At 43.5% G+C, this 12,548-nt stretch overlaps 1 long non-coding RNA gene across 1 annotated transcript; it reads left to right on the top strand.

Moving 5' to 3' along the window:
- The first annotated feature begins 76 nt into the window (after nucleotides 1-76).
- Nucleotides 77-5,340, top strand: LOC116216420. Its single transcript, XR_004159130.1, has 3 exons — nucleotides 77-1,071; nucleotides 1,709-1,816; nucleotides 5,041-5,340. It is a non-coding gene; the product is annotated as an uncharacterized LOC116216420 (long non-coding RNA).
- Nucleotides 5,341-12,548: the final 7,208 nt, after the last annotated feature.

Below are 12,548 nucleotides of genomic sequence, written 5' to 3'. Positions count from 1 at the left end.
TTTGTAATGTTGAACTATAAAGCCACTTTTTATTGAAATTAAAATATTGTTAAACAAGAAAGGAATAGTTCTATGTCTGTTTTTAATTGCAAAATCTGCCCAGCAGTTGGTAAAACGAGACAAAGTTAATTGTTCCCTAAATTTGACTTTGCCTTACTCATTCAGTTTTACACATACAATTCATGTGCCCTTATACTGACAAACTTGTTATGGGCATACAAGACATGGATGGATCCCAGAGTCCTGCAACTGAATAAAAATTGTGTTTGCACACAGTGAATACAGTTCAAGGGTGCAGTGAAAATTTTCATGTGTTCAGCTGCTTGAGGAAAGAAGCCTTGCATGCTGTAAGGAAACGCATTTGTGAAAGTTTCAAGCTGACCTGTGATCTTCAAAGAGCTGCTTTTTACGCTGTGCCCTTGCATCACATTCTTGCAGTGATAAAAAGTTTATAAAACTATTTTAACAAACTAATTCCAGTCGAAAACTGGAAGATGTCGATCAGAAGCAGGATTGCCTATATGAAAATAACCAGGATGAGGGCACACAAAGCAGTTGGAGGAAAAGGGTGGGAAGCAAAGCATCGGGAGCAAAGCTGAATGAGAGCTGAGCTGTGTAGTTCACAGACCAACTCCTGCATCCAGCCCAGAGAAGTAATTCACACCTTGTACTGCTCGTATTCAGGAATGGCAATATTCAAGATCCCTTCTTAACCTTTCTTCAGCTTCTGTACTGTACCTGTGTTGTACTCGTTACATTATTCCATTAAGGTGTGTTGTGAATCTGTAGGCGATGTTGAGTGAGCTTTATTAACTTCCAGAGCACTTCAAGACCAGAGAATCATTTATATTACTGTGATCACCTGCCAGTTTTACTAATCCAGCCATTAGAAACGCACATGCTAGAAATGAGAAATTGCTCTCGGATCAGACGTGAACGTTGGTGACATTTCTGATTGTGTGGAGCCTCCGCTGAGGGCTGAGCACCCAAACCACGAAGCACTCTCAACTCACATTGAAGTTAATGAGAGTTAAGAGTTCTCAGCACTCCGCAGCGTCGGACTTCAAAGTTGTGAGTGTCTCGTGTGCAGCCACTGTGCAAAGTGTCACTGTGCTTTTGTATGTTCTTTTCATAAGCGTGTAGTGATGTCAGTGTGTCTTACATCATTATCATTTATACCAAACGTGAAATTACCTCAAACCATTGCTGCATTACGTATTATTTGAGAGCCTTGCTACTGGCACCAGGGGAGGGTTTGTTGTTAATCAATCCCAGAATCTTTGCATTAGTTTTGACTTCTTCAGAGTGAGCTTATACCAGAAAACTAGAACTGTGCTGATTAATTCGAGGCTATTTTCCTATAGCTATTTTCCATCCTGACTGGATCACACAGATTTACAGCAGTGTAAGCCTATCGCCAACATTTTGATTGCTATTGCAAGTATTAGTATTTCTCTGAATTTTATCAGGAAGCATTAAGAAGCGGCTGTTTCACATGCCCTGAAGTCCTGATTCAACTAACCATTTAGAAACTCCAGAGATTTACCATAGACGTATCTTAAATATTTAACTAGCAATTTTTCTGTGCTCTTCTTCTGAGAATTAATGCCAGGAAATACTGTACTGGCACAGAGAAGCAGTCACCAGTTTAACACAAACTTCATCCTGGTGAATCAGATCGTCTACATGTGTCTCTTTTCTGTTCCAGGTGTTTTGAAGACAACAAAGTCAAGAGATGGAAGTGGTATCTTGAAGAGTGGGAATGACAAGGCAACAGATAATGTCATAATGAGGAAAGTTAGATGTCTGTCATTTGGTAAGTCAACAGCAGTAAAATAGAGGAAAAGGACCAGTAAACAGTGTGCAGTCACCACACTTCACCATATAAAGCAGATGAGGAAGTATTCATATGAAGCAGGATCTCTGATACATCTAACTTTGTTCAAATGGAGTTGGGAGGACATCACACTTTTCTAGAAGATTTGCCACCCTGATGACTGTACTGTTTTCTTTCCCTCTAAAATGTTTCAAAATGAGTTTTCCTTGGGGTACTTCTATAGCACTGGGCGAAGGGGAAAAAATTCTAGGAAAATGACCAAAGCAGGGAGAAGGTTACACTCCCTACCTCTCCTCTGTCAGTGCCTATCAGTTCCATTTTTGTCACGCATGTAACTAATATCTGTATTTGCACAGACCTGGGGATGCTGCTAGCAATTATATTTTCAATCTGAATTAATTCTTTTTCTACTTTAAATTGCATTTTCTTCTTTCAAATCAGTAGTAGTGCACTGTAGTGCATAATTGCACTCCCCTTGCCACAGGGATCCCTCTGTTCAAGTCAGCAGCAAACATCACAGAGATTTGCCAGTTCAGGATTAGGCACTGGCAGTCTTTGGATGGTGTAAATTATCACAGCTGAATTGGAGTAAATAGCACTGGGTTGTTTACTCAGGGATCAATTTTTAACGACTGTCAGACATCCTCTGGCAAATCCAGGACAGCTGTTCAAACATTAAAAGGCCAGGGTGAGTGTTTCTCCTCTGTGCACCCAGGCACAGTCTGGCATCTTCACACAACCTATTCCCATCAACAGGGTGCAAACAGGTGCTGGCTAAAGACTGGGCACAAGTACAGCTACAGTAAGGACATGACATGGTCAGCTTCTGTGAGAGACATGCAGATGCTTCCCTGTTAAAAGCCAGGGGCCCTCCCTAGAAAAAGAATCGAGCGGTTGCCTGGAGCTCTCCTTTCAGCTTGGACTGCAATTGATTTCTCATTGCAGGACGTGATGTTCGCTGGTAAGGTGGATATCAGATTTTGAAGATGGTTTGTTCTCTTGCAGTCCATGTGACAATATTGGTTTTAGGACAGGGACTCTATTAAAATAATGTGACTGTGTGTTTGGGGTTAATAAGCTGCATCATAACCTACCTGTTCCTTCTTAGTACAAAACCTAAAACACTGGCAGCCGCTTCTGCTGTAGTCAGCCTGAGACCTCTCTATCTGCAGCATTACAACCCCATGCCTGACAGAGGCATTTTGCATACACACAAATTGAAACACACATTGAATGTGCTTTATTTCAGACTGCATTCGTTGGCTGAACGCAGCCTCGGTCACCACAAAAACAAACATATACCTTAAAACAAAGACTTATTTTGCTTTACATTCAACTAAAAATTTTGGATGTTTTATTAATGTAGCAATAACAGATCTATCTCGCCTTCAGTGTACTGACACGTATGTTAAACAGAACACAAAATGACTTTTGCGATATTTTTTCCAGAAGCCCTCATTTTTTGCAAGATAGTCCTCACCGAAAGTTTTATCAGCACTTCAGTTTAAACCCATGAACAGCCCTTCAAAGATACTCTTAGCATGGGGATGGTTTCCTCAAAATCAAAACCTAAAAAGATCGGTTTTGGTGTGACTGGCTTGCCAAAAACCAGGGAAACCAAATAATCTACAATGAAGAGTGCTTGCTTGAGACAGCCTTCAGCCGATTCATCTGCAGGGCCTCTACTTCTGTTGCATTTGAAAGTTCCTTTGAGACATCCCCTAGCAGGGGATCTTTACCTTGCTGTCAAGCTTTGTAAGATGAACACCAGCTGTCTCCCACCATAGACTAAGTGTTACGGCCAGTCTGTAATTGTGAATGTTAAATTAGGAATGTCTTATAAAAGCATGTGGCCGGAATTGTCCTTCCGCGCCTTGAGAAATTCTCCTTTGCCTATGGATGGCCATCTTTAATGATATATAAAATATTAGAGCCTTAGGTCACATAGAAACCATTAATGGCTTTTGTGTCGAGGGTCAGACCGCTGTCATAGACCTGCAATTGTTAGCATAACACTGGATTGCTAACTCTATTCTTGGCTGAGGATAAAAGCAGGCTACTCTAAAATACGTCAGATTGTTTATTAGATAATCTTAAGTGGAATGGCTGTGGGTGGATGAGCAAACAGCAACAAGGATGTAACAGCATGTAATTATTTGATTTGATGTTCGTGTTTTGTTCCAGAAATGCTGAATCATAAAAAAGCCTTATGGCAAACATGTTGCTGGCATTATGTTTGCCCCTCCTCTTCTCCCCTCTACACAGACAGGACAGCTCCACATGTTAGGAGATGAATGGTGATTTGCAGATACTCCATGCGAGACCAAAGAAAACCATGCTAGCTGAAAGATGAGCAGGCTACACATTCCTCAGGTTCTGTCATGGAAAGAAAACTTGCCCTAAGACCAGTAAATTAGCCAGGCATGCTTAGTTTTCTTTGGTAATAGGAAGCTTCTTTCCCCTAAGAAGGTCAAATGTTAAGGCCTGTTTGGTTTTGTAGCTGTGTTCTCTTAGTGAATTTGAAATCCATTACCATGCACGAGGCATTGATGCTGGAAATAGGCCAGCTGAAGGCTGTTTGTGAGTTCCAGTATATCCACCATGTCCTCTTTTTGTTAAGTTAGGTGCTTAAAACATTCTCCTTGTGCTTTAGGAGTTCCACCCCTAAACCAACTGCAGGCATTTGTGAGCAAGGCTCTTCAGCGTCGACACCAAATACCTCCTCCTGAAAAACAAAAACCAATTTAGCAGAGGCGTCAGTTGCATCCAATAGATAGCATCTGTCTAATTTTTATTAGAAGGATGTGCATGGCAGGGAGTGTCACTGCACACATCCAGCCACCTGCCAGGAGCACAGGGCTGCCAAGCACCCTGCAGGCAGTGCTCCATGCTGAGGGTTGGGGATGACCAAGTCTCTGGGGTGCTTGGGCACAGGAAGGCAGCATCCTGTGTTTCAGCCCCATTGGCCAGCAGAGGTGTGTCCCCAGTTTGGAAAAACAATCCAGAAGCCAAAACAGAAGCAAATGTTGAAACAGCGGCTCTTTGCAATGTAGATGTTGATGTTTTCTTCTGGACATCAGAGTTTGCTTTGCCAACAGATCCAGTGGGCGTTCAGAAACCATTTTTGACGCTTGGAGGTTTAAATCATGTTTCTTTGTTTATCCCCATCCTTATAATATCCTCTGACTCTCTCTTATTTACAGTGTTTCAGAGCAAGAGCTCCCACACCTAGTGCTGATGAATTCTGCTGAACTGGGTACTTGGCTTCCTTGTGGATATCCTGTTCTCCTGTGAATCACTGTTCCTCCTCAATGCATCCTCCAACTGAGATCAAAGACACAGAATATATTAGGTATGAAGGCATCAGACAGCTCAAACAGATTAGAAAAAGCACACGCAAAGAAATGCATCCCAGCTTCTCTCTTGTGTCCTGCTGAAAATGGGCACAGCGCAAAGCATTTGCAATATAGAAACAGTAGACGGGGGGAAAAAAGTAGGGGGGGAAAAAAAAAAGAGACTTTGGAAATTATGTAGTTTACCCAGAGCCAGCTACAAATTACCCTTTCCCTTACAGTATTTGCATTCTGTACTTTGTTCTTCCTTGCACTTGGGAACTGCATCTGATGGAGGATGACACCTGTGAGCATCAGCAGAGAACACAGCATCAGCACAGACCTTGGTGGTGCTGGTCTCAGTGTTGAGCCTTGCCTGCAAACACACAATTAAAGGAACATGAAAGCATGTGGTCTGTGTCCTTCAAGTTTATGCGTTGCGTTGTGTTCTTGGTGGTTTTATTCGATGGTCCATTTAATGATACAAACAACTGAGAAAATGAGTGAAATGCCAAAACTTGGGGGCACCAGGTCAACATTGATTATCTTAATCACCCCTTCTCCCCTTGCAGTCTCTGAACACAGGTTTGGACTAAGTCAGTTAAGTCTTTATTTTAGCAGTGTTTGATCTTGAAGTCTGCACAAATAATTATTCTTTTAAGATTCTGAACCGTGGTTGCTGGTTTTTCTTTTTTTCAATAGAATTTTAAACTCCCCTTTTAACGTGTGCCTTTTGATCCTTATTATTTAAGAACAAGAGCTGTGTCTGATTTGGGACAGCCGACGATGTGTTTGGATAACGAGAGCCCATTTTTGTGGGAGTGTTGGACAATCTATTGTGATTTTTCAAGAAGCTGTTCCTCCAGTGAGTGCAAATAGCCAAATGGTGGACCAAAGGCTGCGTCAGTCTTACTCCAACTAAGTAACTTACTCCAATCATCAATGCACCAGAAGCAGTGCCTGATCACATCACTTTACAGTGCTGGAGAGAAAGAGGGGCAATGGCTGGTTTTCCAGTAAAGCTGTCTGCACAATGGTTTTTGCATGGGCAATTGAGCTGAAGCCAGCTTTGCCCGTACCCCTGTTGAGTACCTTTCGAGCTTCTGGTACCAACAAAAAAGGGACGAGATCTGAGATGAGGTTGGACTTCGATGCTTTGGAGGAGGAGGTTGAATACTTCTGAAATAATTCATTTTCAGACCATGACCTTGGTGTGATGGGGAGCAGTGTCCTTCTGCCTGCAGGGTGGCCAGGATTTCACTCATGGATCTCAAAGGCTGAAGCAGGGAGGGTATCCAAGCACAGAACGTGGCTATTTCTGGCGCAATGAGGATTGCTGTTAATGACACAGGAAAGAGATTTTTTTTTTTTTTAAGCCTGGCATTGCTCCTTCAAGCAAATTAACGTCTGATACATTTGCATTTCTACGTGTCATTAACCCAGATGCATACTGCAGGCCCTACAAGCTTGTGTCTGCTGGCAAGGCTAAATCTTGCTCTCTCACGTTCCTAACACACTGAGGGAATTTGGAGTCTCTCAGTTTGAAGCTGACTTGCTATTTTGACTAATTGCTTCTGGTAACAGTTAATAGCGTTCTGCAAAGGCGCTTCATCTGCTGACAGCAGATTGATGTAAGGAAGGGACACAGTTCACGTTTCCAAAGGGAGCATCGGGAAACCCATTACCGGCTTCATTAATCTGTTAATAATAAAATTAAAGTACAAATAAAATGTGACAAATTGGGTTCTGTTGTGAAAGTCACTTTAACAGGAGGTTCTGAATAAAGGTCAAAACAGACTCTGATTTCTGCTGTGTTTTAATAGTAGAATCAGAGGAAAGCAGTGTAGAAACACTGTAATTAATCCGGTGGTACTATAATTGTCCCCAAACGATACAGAAAGAGTTTGACAAGTGGTTTTTTTTTTTAATTCTTGAGAGCATTTACAAAACCTGGGACATGAAGCTTTGTCACACAATGTTTAAATGCTAATCCAATTTCACGGGAAGCTTCCAATAATGAAGGTACAGGAGATGAACAGGCTCTCCTTGCCTGCATATCCACGGCTGCCCATACAGTTGAAACTCAAGTTTACCTGGCACAGGGACGAAAGAGGTTGGAAGAGCCTCCCATGTGCAGATCTCCCAGCAGCAGTCTCAGAGATGAGCCTGATATCATAGTGAGGCACTGGAATGGGCTGCCCAGGGACGTGGTGGAATCATCATCCCTGAGGTGCTCAGGAACCGTGTGGATGTGGCAGTGAGGGACACGGTTAGTGGGCATGGTGGGAATGGGTTGGACAAGATGAGCTTACAGGTCTTAATGATTATCATGTCCTGTGATTCTGTGATCAGAAAGAGGCTTCATCAGAGAGTCAAGAAATGAAATGGGACGTCTCTTTTCTGGTAAGACAAGGTTGGCTCGCTGTGGAGACACGGCTGCAAGGAGCAGAGGGCTTCCTTCCTGCAACCTGGCAGAGCGTGGTCTACTGTGGGCTCCCGAACCCACAGCAGCTCCCGAGGGAGCCCGGACAGGCAAACACAGAAACGCATTAACGCGAGGTATTTGGAGGGAACGGCTCATTAAGTCAGGCAGGGTGACTGCATGCAAAACTGCTAGCTGTATTTTAAAAATCAGCAGGCTGTCCTTTTGGTTTGTGTGAGTCAGGAGGAGTCTGCACAGCTTTCTTCTCTGGTCCTTGGAGAGAGAATCTCAGGCCCGCAGAGAGCAGCACCGTGTGGAGTGAGCCATGTCTGCAAGGGGAGGAGGGGGCTGGCAGCAGGGAGGGCAGGCTTGTCACCTCATCCCTGAGAGGGGCAGTGGGAGGTGTGAACAGCCTGGAGAGGATTTACCCCAGTTGATGGGCTGCAGCCTGCAAAAGGCAAGAAGCCTGGAAATCGGATCTGAGCTGGGCTCAGAAATCTGGAAATGAGTGGACTGTGTGACAGGCTATTAAGCACCAAGCACAGGATGCGGAGGGAGACAGCAGGCTGCTCTTTCTCTGGTAAGAAGGGGCTGGAGAGAGGCTCACGCAGCCATGTTGCTTCGGCACAACATCTAGTGATGCTCAGGAGCACCATCCTGACTCCAGCTGCTTGCTTTATACCTTCAGTTTCACATTTAATACTTACTGGCCATAAATGTCAGGTTAGCTCTCTGTTCCTTATTCTGGACTTTGGAAGTGCTGCTATCCAGGAATGAGATTTCTACCTCTGTAGGTAAACTTGGGGCTGCCCAGGATATTCCTGATGGCTATGACACCTACCAGGTTGCTGACTCTTCCTCACAGTGTTTGCTGGCCAGATTAGCTGTGTTTCAAGGAGAGGGCCTTCCTACTGCTGTTACCTACTTAGAGGATCCCACAGCTGCCTGTCATACAGGCAATGGTACCTCTGGTTTTCTTCTTACCCTTTCTGTACAGGACATTCCTCCCTTGGAACTGTTTTCTCTCTCTTCTTCCCAAAGAGTTCCTCTTCAAAGGCAGCAATTGTAACAGCAAGACCCCAGCCTTGATTTTTGGGGTGCCTCTAGTCTTCTAAACTAATCTGCCAGAACTTTTATAATACACGAGATGAGCTATAGCCAACCCAAAATAAATCTGCCAGATATTTCTTTAATGGTTTCACTGCCACCTTCTTTCTGTTCTGCTTTGGATTGCTGACTATAACATTGATTAAATGGCATTTTTAATCCAGGTTTCTGTGTCCTGTCACCAGCTGCAGTACATCTCTCTATAAAGTTAAAAGGAGAGGCCAGGGAAATCTCTGCCTTTGTGTTCAAATCCTCGTTGTTTATGGCCAGCAGCACTGAATTTCGATTTTTGTTCTCTCTTCAGACAGCGAGCAGCAGAGCACACGTGCCATTCTGCATGGAAGATTGGGATTGGTACATACAAAGCAGAAAACATCTATTTCACACTGAGAAATTAAGGATCAGAATGTTTATTAAGGAAGTTAATTGCTTTTCTTGTTTGTTTTCCTTTTGTTTTGTTTCTTTTGTTTCTTTTTCTTTTTGCAATGGCAGTGTCTCAGCATTGTGCTCACAACGCACTTTGTGTCTCCACTGTCACTCCATTTAAAGCTAAATACCTCTCTGCTCTACAGGTCTTCTTTCAGTGGTGACAAGGAGCAGCAAGGCAAGAATGACACCAAGGCTGAGAGCTGAAGCCTCGCTGATGGACAAGGAGCACAGAGCCGCAGCCTCAAGCAGGGAGGGCAGGGAAATAACTAGGGGTAGCCCGAAGTCCAGCTCTCTCCAGGCAAGTCCACAGCAGCCATGCAGGTCCAACCTCAAACCAAGACACTGGCCCACATGTTTGGCCTGGGTCAGTGTTGATCCATGTCCAGGCAGGAGCACAACTGTGACCATCACAGGTGGGGCTGAAGACCAGAGCCTTTGCTAAAGATCAGTGTTCTAGCTAAGCACTTACATGTGCACCTGGTGTGCCAATCTCATCTACAGAAACCATCTCAAAGCTTCCCATACAGCCTAAGTGGCTGCTGTCCCTTTCATGAAGTTTTTTTTCTGCTCTCATGGGCTTCTCACAGTCAAACAAAATAGTAAGAAACAGAAAAGAAATAAGGTTTCAGCAGTAAAACATTAACCAGCCCAAGGAAGATCAGAGAGAAATTTAATACACCTGCTCATAGTTTGGAATACCAAACTATTACTGAAATGATTTAGAAGATCCCAGATGAGGGTGGATCAGTTGTTGTTTTTCCAGGAGACGCCTAAGAGGTGACTAGCTCACTCTTTGTATAAATTATATGAAAGGTTCAGAAAGGAAAGGGCTATTTCCTTGAGTAAAGAAGCAAAATGCAAGCTTCATTGAGCAAAGAAGCTTGTTAGACACGTGTGTTGTTGTAAAGATAGAAGGCAAATGAGGATATGTAGTCAACATGTGAACAGTTTCATGTGGGATGTTCCCCATTCCTTTCAGTCTTATGTCAATATTTGGATATTTTTCTCCATGGCTCAGGCAGTACTTTTGAGCTCAGCACAGAATTTATTGAATGAGACTTTTTTGGTCTGTATTAAACAGAAGACAGGAGAGAATCTGAATTGTCCCCATAGCTGAAAAATTGATGTTCATATGAATTTATGGGACTGGAGCTTCCTTTCATTGTAAGACCAGAGCTTATGGCTGGTTGCCTGCCCTGGGGGGAAGGACAGGTACCACCTAGAGGTGCATGTGTTGGACATCAACTGTTACTGCTCTCACAGCACTCCACCTCTCAAAAGCATCCCTGACTGAGTATTTTCAACACACTTTTAAGGGGATATTTTGCATCCTAAAGCCCAGGCCTGAAACCTGCAATGATTTATGTCACTGACACTCTCCAAATCCTGTCACAGTAAGACTGAGGGATGGTCACCAAGTCAATCGCAATCCATAAAATCAGGTGCTTGTCAAGTCAAAGGGACAAGTCACAGCTGTTATGATCAAAACTCAGCAACGTAAGTTTATGAAATTTCAAGGCCTGTAAGGATCAGAACAGGGGGGAAGATACTGTTGGGCCCTGTTGGACCTGGGCAGTCACTGGTGCTGCAGTCTCTTAACAAAATTATAATTCTAGATTATACCCTGATGCTGGAGGAGTAAGGGAAGATCTGTTGAAAATTAAAAATTACAAAAACAACGACAACAAACAAACAGAAAAAAAACCAACACCATATTAAACTACTGTTATTAGACTACTACCAGTGGGAGGCTGAGGTCTGACCCACCATCCTCCTTTTGCCTGGGTAGAGGATGATGTCCTCAGAGCCAGGAGTGCAGCCTGTGGGTAGGAGGAAAGGTGGGATGATGTGGGGCAAGAAAAGCACAGGTTGGCAGGTCCATGCATTTCAGGCAAAAGTCCTCATATCTTCAGAGAAGTGGGACTTTCGGGCCTTTCTCCTCTCTGAAAACCAGGTTACACCAGAGATACATGTATATTTTGCATACGTGGATCTCCACCACAACTGTCTCCCTCTAAGGAGAAGGAAGGCCAGGCAGGCCTCCATATTACTGAGTGCTTTGGCAGCCCAACCTCTGGAAGAAACATAAGGCTGGGATCCAACCACTAAGCGTTCATCAGGGCCATGAGACCATTCCTAATGGGATTCTCTCCCCCACATCCCTCCCTTCTCTTCTTACAGTTGCTTTAGCTGTGTCCCTTTGCTCCTGATGCTTCTTCATTCATGTCTTCCCTAAGTAAGCCTATGCTTATGACATTAAATACATTTACTGTGTGTTGGTATAAAGCAATTGCTTTTAAATGATTATCTTCCCCTTTCTGTTATTACCTCTTTATTTCCTCTGCTACTTTTCTTCGTGAGTTATGTGAGGAAGAAATTACTGCTATTTTGTCTGGAGGTTTCCCTGAGGAACCTTGTCAAAATGAACAGTCCTTTTACTAAGCTTTTCCATAAAGATTGAGCAAAAATAAAACAAAATAATTAAATAGCTCCTGAAAGAATTCAGTGTCTAAAACCCTGGGGGGAAATAATGGCTCCATCTACGCTGTTTTGAAAGCCTTTATTGTAGCTCAGCATTTATATTCTGCATAGGGTCTTTCAGTGTCATCATCATCTCCATGAGATCTGAGTACTTTCCAGGCATGCAGTTAAGTGACGTGACTAACAGGTGCCGTGTGCTCATTCTCATATCCTCTTCCCAAAGGGAGAAACCAGTGTGCTTGGGAGCCTTGTTTTGGAAGCATATTGCTTTTATTTGAGGCATATTTTATTTTTGCTTTTAGTGTACTTGTTATCATCTGTTTCTGTTGAAGGAGTTTAGTATCACTCCAGGAACAAACGTGCCTCCTAACTGCCCATTCTCCCAAGAGCTTTGTTCCTCAATACGAGATCGAGCAGAAGAAAAGAATATTTGGAAACTTTTTCTGAAGTTAGAAACAAGAGGCTGCTGAATACATAATCTGTTCCTGCAAACCAGTACGACAAATAGTGTCTTGGTTCTCTCTGCTGTGCAAAAATATCCTTCATCTGTACAAAGACATGGTTACCACAGCCCCAGGCTTGTTGTGGCAGGGGAACCTTGAACTCCCTTTCTCTTTTTCTTACAAACTGCACGAGGATTCCTAAGCTTTGGAATTTGCCCTTCTCATTGGATCAAATACTCCCAAATTGTTTAGTTTTCTGGCTCATCTGTATCCCCGCTACCTCTCCGAGAGCGAGAATTAATGTGTTCAGTCCTGCAAGACATTGATCTTGCTGGCACCGGTTCAGCAAACCACTTACGCAAGTGTTTAAATTTTAACCAGGCAGGGGAGCTGAGCCACAAAGGTTAATGGGGCTGCAGCGGGGACCGCGGTGGGATCATCTTCCCTGACCCACAGCCTGACCTACCAACATCCCAATGATGCCATAACTTGAGGGT

The sequence above is a fragment of the Meleagris gallopavo genome, chromosome 3 (genome assembly GCF_000146605.3).
Source record: "Meleagris gallopavo isolate NT-WF06-2002-E0010 breed Aviagen turkey brand Nicholas breeding stock chromosome 3, Turkey_5.1, whole genome shotgun sequence".
Taxonomy (NCBI): domain Eukaryota; kingdom Metazoa; phylum Chordata; class Aves; order Galliformes; family Phasianidae; genus Meleagris; species Meleagris gallopavo.
The sequence above is the reverse complement of the archived record's forward strand: the minus strand, read 5'-3'. Positions and strand labels throughout refer to the sequence as shown.